This window comes from Mustelus asterias, chromosome 23, assembly GCF_964213995.1.
Source record: "Mustelus asterias chromosome 23, sMusAst1.hap1.1, whole genome shotgun sequence".
NCBI lineage: Eukaryota > Metazoa > Chordata > Chondrichthyes > Carcharhiniformes > Triakidae > Mustelus > Mustelus asterias.
Genome location: NC_135823.1, coordinates 2837585 through 2857204, shown reverse-complemented (window position 1 = coordinate 2857204; position 19620 = coordinate 2837585). Strand labels below are relative to the sequence as shown.

The window sequence follows — 19620 nt, the reverse complement described above, 5'->3', positions numbered from 1 at the left end:
ACAACGTTTGAGTGTAAATTTGCAAATATGTTCAATTATATTGTAATTTATTGCTCTCTCCTTGCTTTGTAACACTCTGGGCGGGATTTTCCAGCCCCATCAGTGGCAGGGAAAATCGTGTGCTGGGCTGGAACATCTTGAAGTGGTGGCACAGTGGTTAGCACTGCTGCCTCACAGTAAGAGTTTTAACAACACCAGGTTAAAGTCCAACAGGTTTATTTGGCAGCAAATGCCTTTCGCTTTCGGAGCGCTGCTCCTTCGTCAGAAGTCTCACAGTCCAAAGAAGTGCAGGTTAGGTTGATCGGCCGTGCTAAATTAACCCTAGTGTCAGGCGGGGTGAACAGGATAAATATGTGGAGTTACGGGAATAGGGCCTGGGTGGGATTGTGGTCAGTGCAGACTCGATGGGCCGAATGGCCTCCTTCTGCACTGTAGGGATTCTATTCTATTCTATTCTATTCTATTCTAACTAATACAGTCCCATAGATCCTGTAGTTAAAATTCTGCATCTATAAGCCACAAGATTCCGATGGACTGAGTCCGCTCCAGTAATAGGAGATTTCATCTTCTGCACTGCAGAGAGGGAGAGCTGGAGAAAGATCGAGGAGGCCATGAAATAGAAAGAAAGGGAGAGAGGGGGTGAGAGACAGACAGAGCGAGCTCCAGACAGAGAGGGATTCTATGGTTTGGAGAATAGGGCCTGGGTGGGATTGTGGTCGGTGCAGACTCAATGGGCCGAATGGCCTCTTCCTGCACTGTAGGGATTCTATGGTTTGGAGAGTTGCCAAGAGCCAATTGACCTTTGGACGCTCTCCACCTTTGCCCGTCCTGCCCTTGACGCTGCTCACTGCTGGCGGGGCTGGAAAATCCCAACGTCAGTGTTTTATTCAGCTAAATTTGTCTGATTAATGCCTGTGATCAGATCTGTTTCTGCTGCATCCCAATTGCATTCTAGAAAAATAAATTTCTGGTGTTTGGAAAACTGAAATGTAACCCACTTCTTACTTTATCAGGCAGCTTTCATCAGAGATGTCCTCCTTCCTGGAGAGTGGGATGTCTGTGTGACGTCGTATGAAAGGCTCATCAGGGAGAAATCTGTTTTCAAAAAATTTAATTGGCGATACCTGGTTAAAGATGAAGCCGACAGGATCAAAAATGAGAAATCCAAGGCAAGTTTGTTTTCCCTTCATTTTCTCTGCTCTCTTCCCCATCCCGTCCATTCCCCCCAGAGTTAATGGCTACCATTGTAGTGAATGCTACATTTTCTGCCTCATCTTCAGGTGAATTGGGGAGAAACGCAGGCTTGATTTGTAGCATGGGGGCATGAGCAGGGGGCGACATGGTAGCTCGGTGGTTAGCACTGCTGCCTCACAGCGCCAGCGACCCAGGTTCGATTCCCAGCTTGGGTCATCATCTGTGTGGAGTTTACACCTTCTCCCCGTGTTTGCGTGGGTTTCCTCCGGGTACTCCGGTTTCCTACCACAGTCCAAAAAATATTGCTGGTTAGGTGCTTTGGCCGTGCTAAATTCTCAGTGTACCGAAGTGTGGCGACTAGGGGATTTTCAGAGTAACTTCATTGCAGTGTTAATGTAAGCCTACTTGTGCCACTAATAAATAAACTTTAAATCTTTGTAAACCATGTGTCACATTCTCGGTTATATATCATGGAGTGAGGTTATTTTTGAGCAAGGTGCAGTTATGTGTGGGACCAGACAGAAAATGAGGCACAGAAGTTTGCTGCACACTGTTCCCCTGGAGAGGGGAATGCAAAGACGGGGTAAGACGGAGTGGCAAAGAACAGTGAAAAAGAATTCAGTGTGGATGGAAGTGACTGTTCTATGGTGAATGAGATCACGAAGGACAGGAAAATTGGAACAAAAGGTTGGAGGGACATCCAGGAATAGAGATTTTGAAATGAAGGAAAATGATACATTTTGAGTACTAATGGTTAATATAATTGTTATTTGCTGCTTTCACTGTTCCTTCGCACTTCCATCAAAGCTTTAAGAGCTAAATTAAAAGGGTTATTTATTGTCACAGATGGAATGTGAATCTTGAGGAAAAGAGTGCTTTAATCTCACAATCCAATGCAGACGAATCATTTTTTAAGTTAAAGTTTATCAGTGTCACAAGTCGGCTTACATTAACACTGTAAGGAAGCTACTGTGAAAATCCCCTGGTCGCCACACTCTGGCACCTGTTCGGGTACACTGAGGGAGAATTTAGCACAGCCAATGCGCCCTAACCAGCATGTCTTTCGGAATGTGGGAGGAAACCGGAGCACCCGGAGAAAACCCACAAAGACATGGGGAGAACATGTAGACTCCACACAGTTACCCAAGCTGGAAATCAAACCCTGGTCCCTGTTGCTGTGAGGCAGCAGTGCGAACCGCTGTGCCATATTCAACCAAATAACTCCAGGGATTCAGAAACTTCTGGGAAAGTTATTGCACCATCAATTATTGAGGCTCAATAGTTAATCTCTGGGTTTTAACACTATTAGATGTCCAAAGATGTGCAGGTTAGGTTGATTGGCCATGCTAAAATTGCCCCTTAGTGTCCTGCGATGAGTAGGTTAGAGGGATTAGTGGGTAAAATATGTAGGGATATGGGGGTAGGGCCTGGGTGGGATTGTGGTCGGTGCAGAATTGATGGGTCGAATGGCCTCTTTCTGTACTGTAGGGCTTCTATGATCTGTGACTAGTGGAAGAGTGGAGTGGAAATATTTGAATTGAAAATCAAAGATCAGATCTGCTTATTCAGACCGTAGAGTGCTCTTGTTTTAAAAGCTTTTGAACCAGCTGCTCCTTCCACAACCATTGCTTCGATTTGAAAGAAATACCATTCAATTGTGGACGGCTTTGGAAGTTTCCATATTCCCGTCTTGCAAGTTATAGATAACCGTTTGTAATCTTGATGTACTATTACTACACTTGCTTTTTGCTTCCTAATGCAAAGCATTTAGTGCCACTATATCTGAATTCATTGGAGAAATGACAGACACGATAAACACCTAAAAGATCAGCGAACTTTTAAATGCCAGTTGTATGATTCAAACTTGTACCCAGTTTGTACAGTAATGTTTTTAAATCTGCTAAATTTACAGCTCTCTGAAATAGTGAGAGAATTCAAAACAACAAATGGATTATTGCTCACGGGTTCACCACTTCAGAACAACCTGCACGAACTCTGGGCTCTGCTCAACTTCCTCCTCCTGGATGTCTTCAATTCATCTGCAGTAAGTAATGAGAAAGGCAGCTTGACAGTGACTGTACCGTTTGTCTAAGGTTCAATTACAGTGTTTCAACCTATTTCTTTTTGGAAGGCATGAGAGAATGCTGCAAAGTTGTGTCTTTTTCATTTTTGAAGCTCGTGTCAGGGGAAGCTGTCCAACTTGCTGGAGGGTGTTGTGTGATACCATTGTTCCTTGCATTGGGAGCAGCCAGGTCGCTAAATGGCCGCAGTCTGTGTATTAATTTGTTCACCTGCCCACATTTTCTGAGCACTATATTCACCATATGATTGCCGATGCAGAGTCCAATTGGTGATGTCTGCTCCTCGAACCCTTCAAACTGCTATTGACCATTCCTGATGCTCAGTGTCACATCTGCCTTACACTCGGGCGCGAGGTCACCGATAGATACTGTGTCCTCCCGCCCGTCAGGGTACTGATAGCCAAGTTCCGCAAACACGAGGACGGCCTCAACCGGGATATTGCGTTCATGTCACACTATTTGTAACCCCCACAGCTTGCCTGGACCTGCAGAGTTTCACTGGCTGTCTTGTCTGGAGACAATACACATCTTTTTAGCCTGTCTTGATGCTCTCTCCACTCACGTTGTTTGTATCTTAAAGACTTGATTAGCTGTAAGTATTCGCATTCCAACCATTATTCATGTAAATTGAGTCTGTGTCTTTATATGCCCTGTTTGTGAAAAGAATTCCCACTCACCTGAAGAAGGGGCTTGGAGCTCCGAAAGCTTGTGTGGCTTTTGCCACCAAATAAACCTGTTGGACTTTAACCTGGTGTTGTTCAACTTCTTACGATGTGCTTCAACCCATGGCTTGTTCAGCTGTTTTTGTTGAACCTGTGCTTCAGTCCACAGAACTGTTCAGTGCAGCTTTTGTAACATTGCATTATTTTGCTTGACCTTCTTGGGCATCATCAGTGTGTAAAAAGCATGTATTCTCACCTGAATTAGGTATTGAGACCCTTCCTCCTCCCACATATTAAAGCTGAGGTAGAAAAGAGCCTGCCGCCAAAAAAGGAAGTCAAAATGTATGTCGGCCTGAGCAAAATGCAACGGGAATGGTGAGTGCACAACTTGTGAATCTTAATGTGTTGCATTGTGAAGTACGGCATCATCTTGCAACAACTCATTGAAATTGTGCTGCACTTCAATCAACAATTAGAGCATTTGTAGAACTAAGGGAATAGATTCACCAGTGTAAGCGAGTGTGATTTTACCCAATGCACCAATAATAGGCTGACTCCCGACTATTGACCATCTTGCTTCCGTCTGATCTGTAAGATTGTTGTGTTTGGAATTCTAACTTCCCTCACTCATTTCCATTATTTTTGCCCAAAACAGAAAATCATCATTGAATTCTGACTGGACGATTGCCATTCAAGTGTGATTATTACAGAGCTTTCAAACTACTTTGCTCTCACTTTTGGGCTTTCTTCTTTCAAACCCCAATGCAGCCCATTATTGATACCCACCTGATCAGGTACTAGTGAGGTGTCCCCTCCAAACTTATGAACCATGTCTATCCAGTTGGTCAAGGAGAACTCTGCAAAACTCTTCAAAATGAGACTGCACCCTATGTAACACAATGTCATTGCCTCACGGTGATGCCAGTATCGATGCCATAAATATAAAATAGTCACTCATACATCGAACAGGAATTTAGGAGAAGATTCAAAAAAGAAAGTGGCAGAGTGGTTAGTGTGGAGCTCACTACCAGAAGGAGAGGCATGCCATTGATGCATTTTAGGGAAGTTAGTTAAACATAGAATGGAAAAAGAAATCGAAGGTGTGAGGAGACTCTTATCATGAACACGGATCTGGAATTGTTGATCTAAATGGCCTGTTTCTGCGTTACAAATACCTAATCCCAGAGTACTTCATATTGCTCGCATCCATATTACATGAAAAGGAATATTCCCATCCCTTCAAACCCTGGCCACCTGGAATGAATTGTACTTTATATCAAAGAACAAAATGTTGAGTGTGTATTCGTCATAAGATATGGGTTTCTATATCTGTGAGGCTTAGATGGAGCACCCTGTTCCCTGGTAGGTGAGAGGGGTTGGAATGTGGATCCAAGACTTTGTCCTAGGCACCTATAGAACAAAGCATCCATTTTAGGTTGTAATTGCTTTCAGTTGAGCTACATTAAAAAAATGAATTTATCTCCAAGTTGGTGTGATGAGTTTTAATTCTGGCCTTGCTGACAGGTACACCAGGATATTAATGAAGGATATTGACATCCTGAACTCCTCAGGGAAAATGGACAAAATGCGTCTATTGAATGGACTGATGCAACTGCGCAAGTGCTGCAACCACCCCTATCTGTTTGACGGAGCTGAACCTGGCCCACCTTACACCACTGACACTCACCTGGTAGTTAACAGTGGCAAAATGGTGGTACTGGACAAACTGCTGCCGAAAGTGAAGGAGCAAGGTCAGCCGCAGGCCTGGTCAAGGCTTTTGTTTCCCTTTCTGTCTTTCAATCTTTATATAGGAAGGAGACATGTAGTGATTTGATAGTTTGGTGGATACTTGAGTCGCTCGGACGGGGTGGGGGGTGGCCAACATAAGGCGTAAGGCCCAAATTAACGATTGCCAAGCCGTAAAGGGAAATTAATTGAAAATATTCCAAAATGTGTTATAAATTAATATGCAATAAACACTGGAATCAGCAATGGTTTTAGTTATAGTAGGACAGGCAAAGAAGCTTCCTGAGATATCCTTGAGGAGATAACCAAACTAAAACACAATGCAAATTAGGTTTTTAGAATATGTTCAACAAATCTGTTATTAGAGAGTAAATATAGTAATAAAGTTCACGCTTTGTGAAATAGATGACATTGTCTCAATGGATTAAGAATTAGCTTCATGTTAAAGTTCCTATTTTGGGAGGATGTAGGTTTGGATTCAGATTCGATTGGAAATTCAAAGAGCATGCCCGTCACTCGAACTCGAATCCATGACCAAATTAGTTGAGACTCTGGAGACGAGGAGGAATTGAACAAAAACTACTGTGTAGTCCGATCCATAGAGAAGGAAATCCGGTGGAGTGGAAAATCAAACATCCTGGTATATAGATTGGCTGTAAACAACCGCCTGCATGGTTATTTGTGCATTTCCGAGGGCGATGTCAGACTTTGTCATGCTCCGGAACACTACTGTACCTGTGCTGCAGACGGATCAAAAATAGAACAGGATTTTTAGTAAATGAAAGGGGTTTGTGATGTTTAGCCTTCGTAAGCATGCAAGGATTTCCACGACGATGTCTGCAAAATAATTTGAAAATGATCACTGATGACACCATGGCAGCATTTGACCTGTGCAGCAAGGTACATCAGATTGCATGCTGTGATGTTTTGGGTTACAAATCAGCATCGGTTTTAATGAGTTAAAAACTGCTGAAAATACTCAACTAATCTGGTAGCATCAGCGAAGGGTCAACTCTGACTCTTCAGAACTCCCATCTCCACAGATGCTGCCTGACCTGCTGAGTATTTCCAGAACTTTGCTTCCATCTATTTAGCTTTTATTTCACAGGTTTTAGTGACTGTTTAAAACAATAGTGTGTCTTGATCTGAAATAGCATCCTGTTTTAGTCATTCTGGCCTGCCACACGCCATCCACTGGGGCTGGGGGCTCCCAAAAACTGGCCGATTTAGCATCAAATATTCTTCATGAGGAGAGTTGGATCACAGGCCTCTGCAATGCTTGATGGGCCCCATCCTCCTTCCGGGGGAATAGTTACAGGAGCCAAATATTCTGAAAATTGGGGGCTGACGTGTTGGGAGAAGGTGAATGGAATAATTACATGGTTTTGGTTTGCAGCTATTTTTTGATTAGGGCTTAATTTTTGCTGCCCAAACTGCAGCACCGTCTGGAATCCACCTGGAATATAAACCCTTTGAAATCATTCCCATTGGAGGTTTTTTTTGGTAATGTGTGTTCATTTCTGCCTCCTGTACTATAACTAGTTTACCAGATTACTCTACATCCTGCATGTTACCACTGAAATTTGGTTGCCATTATCCACATCAGTAGATGTAGGTTTTTGAAGCATTTGTGTATCTGCGCTGTGTTCTTGACTACCGATCAACCGATTACCCTGATGAATGATCTTCTTTTCCACAGGTTCTCGGGTGTTGATCTTCAGCCAAATGACCAGGGTGCTGGATATCTTGGAAGATTATTGTATGTGGAGAAACTACGAGGATTGTAGACTGGATGGACAGACACCGCATGAGGAGAGACAAGTATGTTTCTTGCCCTGTGCTTTCAAAACTGAGTTTGTTTGAGGAAAGTTCCCACCTCTTAAATTGATCTGAGGCTCTATTATCTAAGAATCCTAGACTTAAGGTTACAAAACTGACTCAAGGTTTTCAAACAAGAAATATGAATATTCAATTTGAATCTAGCATCTATTTGTATTTTTAAAAATGAAACTTTCCAACAATTAGTAAAAAGATTGGTCCCAATCGTTTGTTCAATTCTGGCTTAACTTTTCTCTCTCATCCCTCCAGGATTCTATTTCTGCTTTCAATAGTCCTGGGAGCTCAAAGTGTCTCTTCATGTTAAGCACACGCGCTGGGGGTCTTGGTTTAAATCTAGCCACGGCAGATGTAGTAATCCTATACGATTCAGACTGGAACCCTCAGGTAGACCTCCAAGCTATGGTAAGTTACTGAGCGATTAGTTATTTGTGTTCTGAAAGCCACGTACTGTTGAATGTATAACTATCGTAGCTGGTTTTAACATCCAAGTGCACTGATCAAGCGACATTTGGTATTTTACTGCCACTGATACGCCCTCGAATCTTCCGTGTGTTGCTCCCATGCTTTCTTTAAAACTCTTCTCGACTGAACTGGTGGAAATATTTCAGCAAAGGTCTTCAGTTTGCTTCTCTTTACTTGAATGGAGCATGCGGTTGTTTTCAGAATTGGCGTGGGATGATTCCAGCTGACTGGGCATCTTGTTTCTCCTCACCAATTAACTTCCAAATCCAATTGAGAGTTTGGAAATGAAATCCATTTGAAGTTTCAGTAATGCTGAGGTGTCACTATAAGGAACTGCCTTCCGTGATTCAGTTTTACACCAAACAACTGATGCACGGATTTTAATAAGTGCTTCATGATTGCCTCGTATACCAAGGGCTTATGAATTCAAATCTCACTCATTTGTGAAGTTTGAATTAAAAAGTTTATAGTGAGCTGCAAAAGGGAGCAGGGCTACCCAATTGTTCAGGTGCTTCACTAATATGCTTCAGGGAAAAGCATCTGTCAGTACTTGACTCCAATCCACAAACACAGTGGTGATTCTAATTACCCTCCAGTGTGAACTGGTAGGTTTCTCACCAGTAAGAAGTTTAACAACAACAGGTTAAAGTCCAACAGGTTTATTTGGGAGCAAAAGCCACACAAGCTTTCGGAGCTCCAAGCCCCTTCTTCAGGTGAGTGGGAATTCTGTTCACAAACAGGGCATATAAAGACACAGACTCAATTTGCATGAATAATGGTTGGAATGCAAATACTTACAACTAATCAAGTTTTTAAGAAACAAAACAACGTGAGTGGAAAGAGCCTGTCTTGGTGCTCTCTTCACTCACGTTTTTTGTATCTTGAAGACTTGATTCGCTGTAAGTATTTGCATTCCAACCATTATTCATGTAAATTGAGTCTGTGTCTTTATATGCCCTGTTTGTGAACAGAATTCCCACTCACCTGAAGAAGGGGCTTGGAGCTCCGAAAGCTTGTGTGGCTTTTACTACCAAATAAACCTGTTGGACTTTAACCTGGTGTTGTGAAACTTCTTACTGTGTTTACCCCAGTCCAACGCCGGCATCTCCACATCAAGTTCTCACCAGCCAGTCACTGTATTGCAATCAATGCATCTGAGAAATAATTAAACAAGTCCAGGTGTTTCCTTTGTTTTCCCCTGCTGTAACAATTGTTGATGTTGACTGAGTAATTAGAGAGGGTTAAAACATGCAGGAGAAAGCCATCCAGACATCATATCTTTGCGAGCTTATGATCAGCTTGGAGATTTCGAGGAAGTTGATTTATTCCCAATCGCCAATGTTAACGTTTTGATAATCAGAGTTTTTGTTTGAAATTCTTGGATTTCTTAATTTAGAAACAATGTTTGCTGGAAAATATATGAATGTGCTGTTTTTACAGCTGAATGTAGAGGAATGTTAATTGAAATTGTTACTTGATTGTGTGGATCTGCCATGTAACTTTAATTGTGTTCTTTTTTAGGATCGCGCCCACAGAATTGGTCAAACAAAAGGAGTCAGAGTATTCCGATTTATAACTGACAACGCTGTGGAGGAAAGGATAGTGGAACGTGCTGGCATGAAACTTAGACTGGACTCTATTGTAACTCAGCAAGGTGGCTGTTGAAGTTGGTTGTTTTTTGGGTGGGAAATGCATGGGGAGGGTAGCACAGAGTCCTCAGTATGTTTCAGTGCTTTGAGGTATTAACTTTAAATGGCATCGTTGAAACTTTGGGGTCCCATGAGAACTGTCAATCATTCCCAGCCTTCACTCCAGAATTTTATCTTGCATTCTTTTCTCCGACTGAGTTATGGCACGGATGTTAAAACTTTGTGTTGGGGATTGTGAATGCATTGGATACTCCCTCAGTCACCTGTTCTTTTTCAAATACCGCAGAACATTTTAAAATTAAACTTCAATATTTTCACAGCTGACTTCTGTGATCGCCAATGATTTTAAAATGAATTATCATGACAATAGATTAGGACCTACCACCTGAAACTGTGCCATCTGGCATATGTGTTCCTGATTTTTGGTGAAATGCTCCTAAAAAATGCAAAAATGAACATAAAACCCTCTGCAATCTTCCACAGAGTGTGAACAGCCAGTTAAAGTACGCTGTGCAACAAAGTGGGCTCAATAGTTTCCACTATAGCCCTTGTGTTTTTAAATTAAGAAATCCAAGAATTTCAAACAAAAACTCTGATTATCAAAACGTTAACATTATTAACATGTGAACCAGTCTCTTGTATTACTACAAGTTTACTGCCCTCCATACCAGGATGTTGCCTGGTATGGAGGGCATTAGCTATGAGGAGAGGTTGGAGAAACTTGGTTTGTTCTCACTGGAACGACGGAGGTTGAGGGGCGACCTGATAGAAGTCTACAAGATTATGAGGGGCATGGACAGAAGGGATAGTCAGAAGCTTTTTCCCGGGGAGGAAGAATCAATTACTCGGGGGCAGAGGTTTAAGGTGTGAGGGGCAAGGTTTAAAGGAGATGTATGAGGCACGTTTTTTACACAGAGGGTGGTGGATGCCTGGAACTCGCTGCCAGGGAAGGTAGTGGAAGCGGATACGATAGTGAGTTTTAAGGGGCGTCTAGACAAATACATGAATAGGATGGGAATAGAGGGATATGGTCCCCGGAAGGGTAGGGGGTTTTAGTTCAGTTGGGGCAGCATGGTCAGTGCAGGCTTGGAGGGGCCGAAGGGCCTGTTCCTGTGCTGTAATTCTCTTTGTTCTTTACAATTTCTTGACATCGAGACTGAATTCTTTCAGGAAGGTTCGTCGATCAGAATCTCAATAAGCTGGGGAAAGATGAAATGCTGCAGATGATTCGTCACGGTGCTACCCACGTCTTTGCTTCGAAAGAGAGCGAAATTACAGACGAAGGTATTGATGCTATATTAGAGAGGGGTGAAAGAAAGGTGAAACTAACATCAGGAACGGGAGTGCCCCTTGCTCTGCCATTCCAATCCTGCAACTTCATGGCTCACCTGTTCAATACTCTTCTTACAATGCTGCTGCAATATTTTCATCGGCACAATAAGTCTCACTTAATCTGCATCTCATAAAGTTCTGCAAACTGAGTATCAAAAGCTAATTGCATTAAATGCATTGTACTGTGATGGTTTTGTGCAGTCTCTTTTACTCCATACCACTGTCATTGTGCCAAGAGGAGATGATTAAACAATTGGATTAAACCCTTAATTTCAGCTTTGGAATTGTTTGTGTTTTACAGCAAAATGTTTTTTTTTAAGCCTTTTATTGTGGGTTTTGACAAAACGATTCAAATGAGTTCATCTGTCTTGGTGAAGTTCGGGCCATTGAATCAATCCTGCTATGCTAATGTAAAGTGTTTAGCTGGCAGCTAATACCCAAGTACAAATGTGTATTCTGAAATGGTTGTCATCGGCTTCACACATCAATATCTTTGGTGCTAAACAAATAATTTTGGTGTTTATATACATTGCATCACTGGAACTAGTTTTCTATGTAACAGGAATTACACTGTCTAAAAGCTAAACTAAAGTACCATTATTTGAAATCTCCTTGGTTTTAAATACGATGCTATTGCAACTTCTGAAGGCCTGTGGAATATGAACAATTACTTCGAGTCATCGAGGTTAACAGCATGGCAACAGGCCCTTCAGCCCAACTTGTCCATGCTGCCCTTTCTTTTTTAAAACCCCTAAGCTGATCCCAATTGCCCACATTTGGCCCATATCCCTCTCAACCCATCGTACCATGGAACTATCTAGTACTTGTGTGGAACACAAGTCGAGACACAATTTTGTCATAGAAGCATGGAAGGTAAGACAGGAGGAGTCCATTTGGCCCTTCGAGCCTGCTCCGCCATTCATTGCCATCATGGCTGATTGTCCAACTCCATAGCCTAATCCTGCTTTCTCCCCATAAACTTTTTATCCCATTCGTCCCAAGTGCTGGATTGAGTCACCTCTGAATGTGTTCAATGTTTTGGCATCAATTACTTCCCGCGGTAATGAATTCCACAGGGCTCACCATTCTTTGGGTGAAGAAATGTCTCCTCGTTTCGTCTTAAATGGTCTACCCCGAATCCTCAGACTGTGACCCCTAATTCTGGACACTCCCACCATCAGGAACATCCTCCCTGCATCCGCCCTGTCTAGTCCTGTTAGAATTTTATAAGTCTCTATGAGATCGCCCTCTCATTCATCTGACCTCCAGTGAAAACAATCCTAACCTAGTCAATCTCTCCTCATACGTCAGTCCATTTTACCCACTGCACGAAGCTTTGATCTCAGTGAGAAGCCCCACAACACCAGGTTAAAGTCCAACAGGTTTATTTGGTATCACGAGCTTTCGCAGCGCTGCTCCTTCCTCAGGTGAGTCACCTGATTAAGGAGAATGATAGCCATGATGTGGAGATGCCGGTGTTGGACTGGGGCGGGAATGGTAAGAAGTCTCACAACGCCAGGTTAATGTTAATCAGGTGATGAAGGAGTAGCGCTCCGAAAGCTCATGATTCCAAATAAACTTGGTGGACTTTCACCTGGTGCTGTGAGACTTCTTACTGGATAGTATAGTGTCAACTCTTCAAGAAATCAGTTGCCGTTTTAGTTGAATTTTGAAGTTGCCAAAGTGGCACAAGGTGTGTGGTCCCAGAAAATTCAGTTCTAAAATATAACCTGCCACCGCACGGTGGCACAGTGGTGAGCACTGCTGCCTCACAGCGCCAGGGACCCAGGTTCGATTCCCGGCTTGGGTTACTGTCTGTACGGGGAATCCCTATGTCTGTGTGAGTTTCCTCCGGGTGCTCCGGTTTCCTCCCACAGTCTGAAAGATGTACTGGTTAGGGTGCATTGGCCATGCTAAATTCTCCCTCAGTGTAACTCGAACAGGTGCCGGAGTGTGGCGACTGATGCGCGGTTAAATCACTCGGGAGGCTAGATTGTACCCGGGAAATAAAGGCTTTTATTAATAACAAGAATGGAGCATACTATATACAATACAATCCCAGACTAAACGGTCACCAGGCAGTGCAGTGACCTTTATACTCCTCCAGGTAGGCGGAGCCAACTGGAGTGTAGCACAGAACAATATCAACAGGTAGAACACCCCAACCCTAACCCCAACAGTGACAACAGTAACATATGTACAAATACCCATAGTGCTGACCATCTATGGTTCAGTCCTCATAGTGGTAACCATCTATGGTTCACCACATTCACCCCTCCTTTAAAACAAAGGCCGGCGGGGCAAAAAAAAACAGAACGAACTGTCCATATATTCACAAGTTCAGTCGTATTGGAGGACCGCACCGTCTCTGCGACCTCCTCAACACTAGCAGTAGCGCCGGTTCTGGTGACCGTGATGACCCTCTCTCCAAGGCCGGACGGCCTCCACAATGGCCTGAGCCTCTTTTGATGTCCAGTGACTCCGCCAGTTCCTCACGGACAGATGGACCACGAGGTGGCGACAATCTCCTGGACTCGAGCGCGCCTCGAGGTGGCGACAATCTCCTGGACTCAGGAAAGCTGTACACGGGAGTAAGAGGGTTAAGTGGTGGTCCCGATACTGCCCGCGCAGTGTCAGGAGGGGAGATAAAGGTCAAGGGGTCCCTAACCCGGGGTGTGGGAGCGACAGGGGTTTCCAAGTCCCCTGCAGGCGCCAGATTTCGAATAGAGACTGTGTCCTCTCGCCCGTCAGGATATGCCACATAGGCATATTGCGGGTTGGCGTGGAGGAGATGGACCTGTTCAACCAAAGGGTCGGACTTGCGGGTTCTAACATGCCGCCGCAGGAGGACAGGTCCTGAGTACATCAACCAAGACGGCAATGAGGTCCCAGAGGAAGACTTCCTTGGGAAGGAAATCATCTGCTCATGTGGACTAGCGTTGGTTGCCGTACACAGGAGGGACCGGATGGAATGGAGCGCATCAGGAAGGACCTCTTGCCAACGGGAGACTGGAAGACCCTTGGACCTCAACGCCAGTGAGATAGCCTTCCAGACTGTAGCATTTTCCCTTTCAACCTGCCCGTCACCCCTGGGGTTGTAACTCGTAGTTCTACTTGAGGCAATCCCTTTAGAGAGCACGTATTGCCTCAAGTCATCACTCATAAATGACGAGCCCCTATCACTGTGGATATAGCTGGGGTAACCGAACAGGGTTAAAAGATCCCGCAATGCTTTGATAACCATGGCAGCGGTCATGTCTGAACAGGGAATGGCAAAAGGGAATCGTGAGTACTCGTCAATCACGTTGCGGAAGTACACGTTCCGATCTGTCGAGGGAAGGGGGCCCTTGAAGTCCGCACTCAGTCTTTCAAAAGGGCGAGTGGCCTTAATGAGGTGTGCCCTGTCAGGTCGATAGAAGTGCGGTTTGCATTCCGCGCATACCTGGCAGCTTCTGGTTATTGACCTGACATCATCCACAGAGTAGGGTAGATTCCGGGCCTTTATGAAATGGAAGAGCCGAGTGATCCCCGGATGGCAGAGATCATTGTGGAGGGCCTGTAAGCGATCCCCCTGCACACTTGCACATGTTCCATGCGACAGGGCGTCTGAGGGCTCATTGAGCTTCCCTGGACGGTACATGATATCATAATTGTAAGTGGAGAGTTTGATTCTCCACCTCAAGATTTTATCATTTTTGATCTTACCCCATAACGTGTTGTTGAACATGAACGCCACAGACCGCTGGTCCGTGAGCAGGGTGAATCGTTTTCCCGCCAAATAATGGCGCCAATGCCGGACGGCCTCCACAATGGCCTGAGCCTCTTTTTCCACCGCGGAGTGCCGAATTTGAGGGCCTTGGAGGGTGCGAGAGAAAAAGGCGACGGGCCTGCCCGCCTGGTTAAGTGTGGCGGCCAGGGCGAAATCAGATGCATCACTCTCCACCCGAAAGGGGATAGACTCATCGACAGCGTGCATCGTGGCTTTCGCGATGTCGGCTTTTATCCCTTCAAAGGCTAAGCAAGCCTCTGCTGCTAGGGGAAAAGAGGTAGACTTTATGAGCGGACGGGCTTTGTCTGCATAATTGGGAACCCACTGTGCATAGTATGAAAAGAAACCTAAGCATCTTCTCAATGCTTTGATGCTAGTGGGTAGGGGAAGTTCAAGGAGGAGACGCATACGGTCTGGATCAGGGCCGAGGACCCCGTTTTCCACCACGTATCTGAGAATTTCCAGGCGGCGCTTGCTAAATACACACTTCTCCCTGTTGTAGGTCAGATTCAGGCGAGACGCAGTGCATAAAAATCTAAGGAGATTGGCATCGTGGTCCTGCTCGTCATGGCCGCAGATAGTGACGTTGTCCAGGTACGGGAAGGTAGCCCGCAGCCCGTTTTGGTCCACCATTCGGTCCATTGCACGCTGGAAAACCGAGACCCCATTCGTGACGCCAAAGGGAACCCTCCAAAAGTGGTAAAGACGACCATCCATCACAAAGGCCGTATATTTTCGGTCCTCTGGGCGAATGGGGAGCTGGTGGTAGGCTGACTTCAAGTCAATGGTGGAGAACATCCGGTACTGCGCAATCTGGTTGACCATGTCAGAAACGCGTGGGAGAGGATATGCGTCCAGCTGCGTGTATCTATTAATGGTGTGACTATAGTCTATGACCATCCAGCGTTTGTCTCCAGTTTTAACTACCACGACTTGCGCTCTCCATGGACTAGTGCGAGGTTGAATGATCCCTTCCCTGAGGTGCCGCTGAACTTCAGATCGAATAAAGATCTGATCCTCAGCGCTGTAACGCCTGCTCTTAGTTGCGATGGGCTTGCAGCCTGGCACAAGATTCTCGAATAAAGATGGTGGGGTGATTCTGAGTGTCGAGAGGCTACACGTGGAGCGCGCTGGGCAATTTGGAGGCTGCTGTTCTCCCACTGAAAGTGGAGGGAGTGGCCCATCGTACTGCAGGGTTACACTCCTCAGGTGGACTATAAAGTCTAGTCCCAGGAGTATCGGAGCACAAAGGTGTGGTAACACGAGGAGCCTGAAGTTCTCATAAACTGTGCCCCGCACCGTTAGGTTGACCACGCAGCTCCCAAGCACGGTAACAGATCGGGACCTCGACGCCATCGAAATTGCCTGTCTGACAGTCCGTACTTGGAGACCGCACCGTTTCACAGTGTCAGGGTGAATGAAACTCTCCGTGCTCCCGCTGTCAAACAAACAATGAATTAGGCGTCCATTTACCTCTATGCCCATCATGGACTTGTCGAGTCTGTGAGGCTTGGCCTGGTCCAGGATGATCAACGCCACCATTGGGTCTTGAGTGCAACTGCAGGCAGCTGAGATGGTTGATGATGAAGACCCCTGCTGGTCGTCTGTGGTCGGTGCCGACCAAAATGGCTGCGCCCATGGATCGCACGTGGTCGGTGGCGCTAAAAGTGGCGGCCCCTGCAGGCCACACGTGTCTTGCGTCTTTGTCGACAGGAATGGCGGCGCTCTGGAATCGCACATGGTGGAAGACCTCAAAGAAGCTGGAGACAAGGAGACAGGCTCTGGAGAATCACACGCCGCGCTGCTAAGCTTGGAGGGTGGGTTAGCCCTGCATACTTTGGCATAGTGCCCTTTCTTCCCAGACGCGGAGCAAAATACTGTTCTGGCTGGACATCGCTGCCGAGGGTGTTTCACCAACCCACAGAAATAGCACCGCGGGCCTCCTGGAGCTGCCGCCATCGTCAGGTCCGAGGTTGAAAACACAATCGCGCTGTTTTTCGGAGCCGCTGGGTAGAGTTGAGTCGGTGGCTGTACTTGCCACGATGTTCCGACGTGGTCGGTGGGGTAAGTTTCAAGACTTCTGGAGGCCGTTTCCATTGTGTCAGCCAATTCCACCGTCTTAGCGAGGTCTAGGTTACCTTGCTCTAGCAGCCACAGGCGAATATACGATGAGCCGATTCCCGCCACGAACGCATCTCGGATCAAATCGTTCGTATACTGTGCCGCCGACACTGGCTTGCAGTTGCAGGCTCTGGCTCGCTGCTGAAGTTCGCGCAGGTACTGTTCCGTCGTTTCGCCGGGCTGCCGCCGTCGAGTGGCTAGAAGGTGTCGAGCATGGATCTCGTTTGGCGGTTTGTTGTACAGTTTCTTAAGTAGTTCGATGGCCCCTTTGTAGTCTTGGGCATCGCGGATTGATGAGTATACGGTGTCGCTTACCCTCGCGTGGAGGACCCGCAGTCTATCGGCGTCGTTTTGAATGGCTGTTGAGGCATCGATGTAGTCATGAAAACACTTTAACCAATGGTCGAAAGTGTTCAACGCTCCCGCCGCACGTGGATCTAAGGTAAGCCGATCGGGTTTCAACATTTGCTCCATGGTTTTTTCTTACCAAAATTTTGTTAGTAATCAAATTGATGCACGAATAAATCACTCGGGAGGCTGGATCATACCCAGGAAATAAAGGCTTTTATTACTAACAAGAATGGAGCACACTATATACAATACAATCCCAGACTAAAGGGTCACCAGGCAGTGCAGTGACCTTTATACTTCCCCAGGTAGGCGGAGCCAACTGGAGTGTACCACAGAACAATATCAACAGGTAGAACAGCCCAACCCTAACCCCAACAGTGACAACAGTAACATATCTACAAACACCCATAGTGCTGACCATCCATGGCTCAGTACCCATAGTGGTAACCATCCATGGTTCAACACAAAGCCTTTCCCCCAGGCCCAGGAATTTGAATTTCAGCTCCCTCTCCCTCCCGAATGCTTTGCAGTGAGTTGGAGAGAGAGAGAGAGACTGGGAATGTTCCAATCCGGATCCCACAGGGAGTCCCACACTGCAGGAGGACACCCCCCACCCCCATAGCCTCTGTCTCTTTGCCCTACCCCCCTCCACTGAGCCCCCCGGGAAGTCCCCTGGGAATGCCTGCCTGCTGAACAGGGCAAGTGAAACCATCCTGGCTAAATATCTCATCGCTAAAGAGTCAGAGAGAGAGATATCTGATCGATAAATGTGTTACTGAACCCAGTCTGGATGCTCCCTCTATTTCGCTCAGTAAGTTTATTGCAGTGTTCCTGTGACAGGAATAAATAAACTTTACATTTTTAAACTTTAAAAACTGTCTCTTTCTCTCTCTCAGTAACTTAACTGCAGTGTTAATGTAAGCCTTACTTATGACACTAATAAACAAACTTTACAACTTTAAATAACCCCCCTCTCTCTCTCTCTGTCTCCTTATCTCTGTCTGCGGCCCAGGTTTGAATTGAAATTGGAAAGGCTGCAGAATATTGAGTTTAGTTTCTATCTCCCTCTCACTCTCTGTCTCTTTATCTCTGTCCCTCTCTCTTTCTGTCTCTTTATCTATGTCTCTGTGTGTCTCTCTGTCTCTCAGTAACTTCATTGCAGTGTTAATGTAAGCCTTACTTGTGACACTAATAAATAAACTTTAAAACTTTCAACTTTAAAAGCTCTCTCTGTCTCAATTCAGACATTAGCTGACTGCCAGATTGAGAGGGGCTCAGTGTTGAGCAGAATGGACAGGCAGTTTGATACAGAGTTGAATGTTTGTCAACATGTTGGGGTTGTGGAAAGGTCAGTGTGGAACAAAGCTGAGGGAAGGTGTTTCCAGCTCACATGTTGCTGCTGTTTGGCAATGGGAGTATGCTTTGCATTTACAGGGAGCTCTGAAGCCTCATGGCTTTCTGCCTGCCTCTGTTTGAACAGTTTGATATGTTTAAACACTGAGGCCTCTGGCTCTTGTTGGGAATATCAGTATACCAGAATACCAGTATACCTCACTGCCCACACCCCCCCCCCCCCAGTACACCCCCCAACCTGTGTGTGTGTGTGTGTGTGTGTTGTCCCAAGTCTGGAGACTTCCCCACACTCCCCTGAAAAGTTTTAAACTCCCTCTGAGAAAAACCCCCATTTTAAAACAAAATCCCTGTGGTGCACAGCAAGTTTAAATTGTATTTTCAGTGTACATGTATTGTGCGCCTTGGCCAACTTTGTTCTGAATGCAGCATGATGGGAAACACAGTGGGAGACAGACCAAATTCCTTGAATACAATGGGGCACCGAAAGGCCGCTTCTCTGATCTGTTTCTGGATTCACGAAAACAAGTTGAAATCACAGGCCTGCTGTTGAAGGGGGTAAATTCGTTGATGGGGACGAGGCTGGAGCGGTCTCTCAAGCTGATAAAAGAGGCCCAGGTTCCAGCAAAAGAGTGACTCCTGTCAGCAATTAAAGATCACAGATGTTAATAATGGCCTTGGTGACTGGGTTATGTTTCCCAGGTAAAGGGGAAGGAACCCACATGGGCAAGAAGCTGATCATCTCCTATTCCTGTTGTCAGGTGGAACATTGTTGGCTGAGGTAATAATGTTGAACATTGTGATTGGGTTCTCCAGTCTGATTGACGAGACTGGGTGGAATATTGAAATGTTCAGAATAATATAATAACTTTACCTCGCAATATTATACCCTCAGTGACTGTGTCTCTCTCCTGAAGTCTGCATTATCAAATACATTCCTTTTTGTTCTTTAACTATATCCTGTCTTTCTCAGTCTATGTATTGGTTGAGTGAGGTTCAAAAAGTACAGAGCACCCCAGGGGATACCTGAGAACATTCCTCTTCAACCCCTAAGCTACACACCT

At 45.4% G+C, this 19620-nt stretch overlaps 1 pseudogene; it reads left to right on the top strand.

The window, feature by feature from the left end:
* LOC144510906 (SWI/SNF-related matrix-associated actin-dependent regulator of chromatin subfamily A member 5-like) overlaps positions 1-19192 on the top strand; it is a 107059-nt pseudogene extending 87867 nt beyond the window's left edge.
* The last annotated feature ends 428 nt before the right edge of the window (positions 19193-19620 follow it).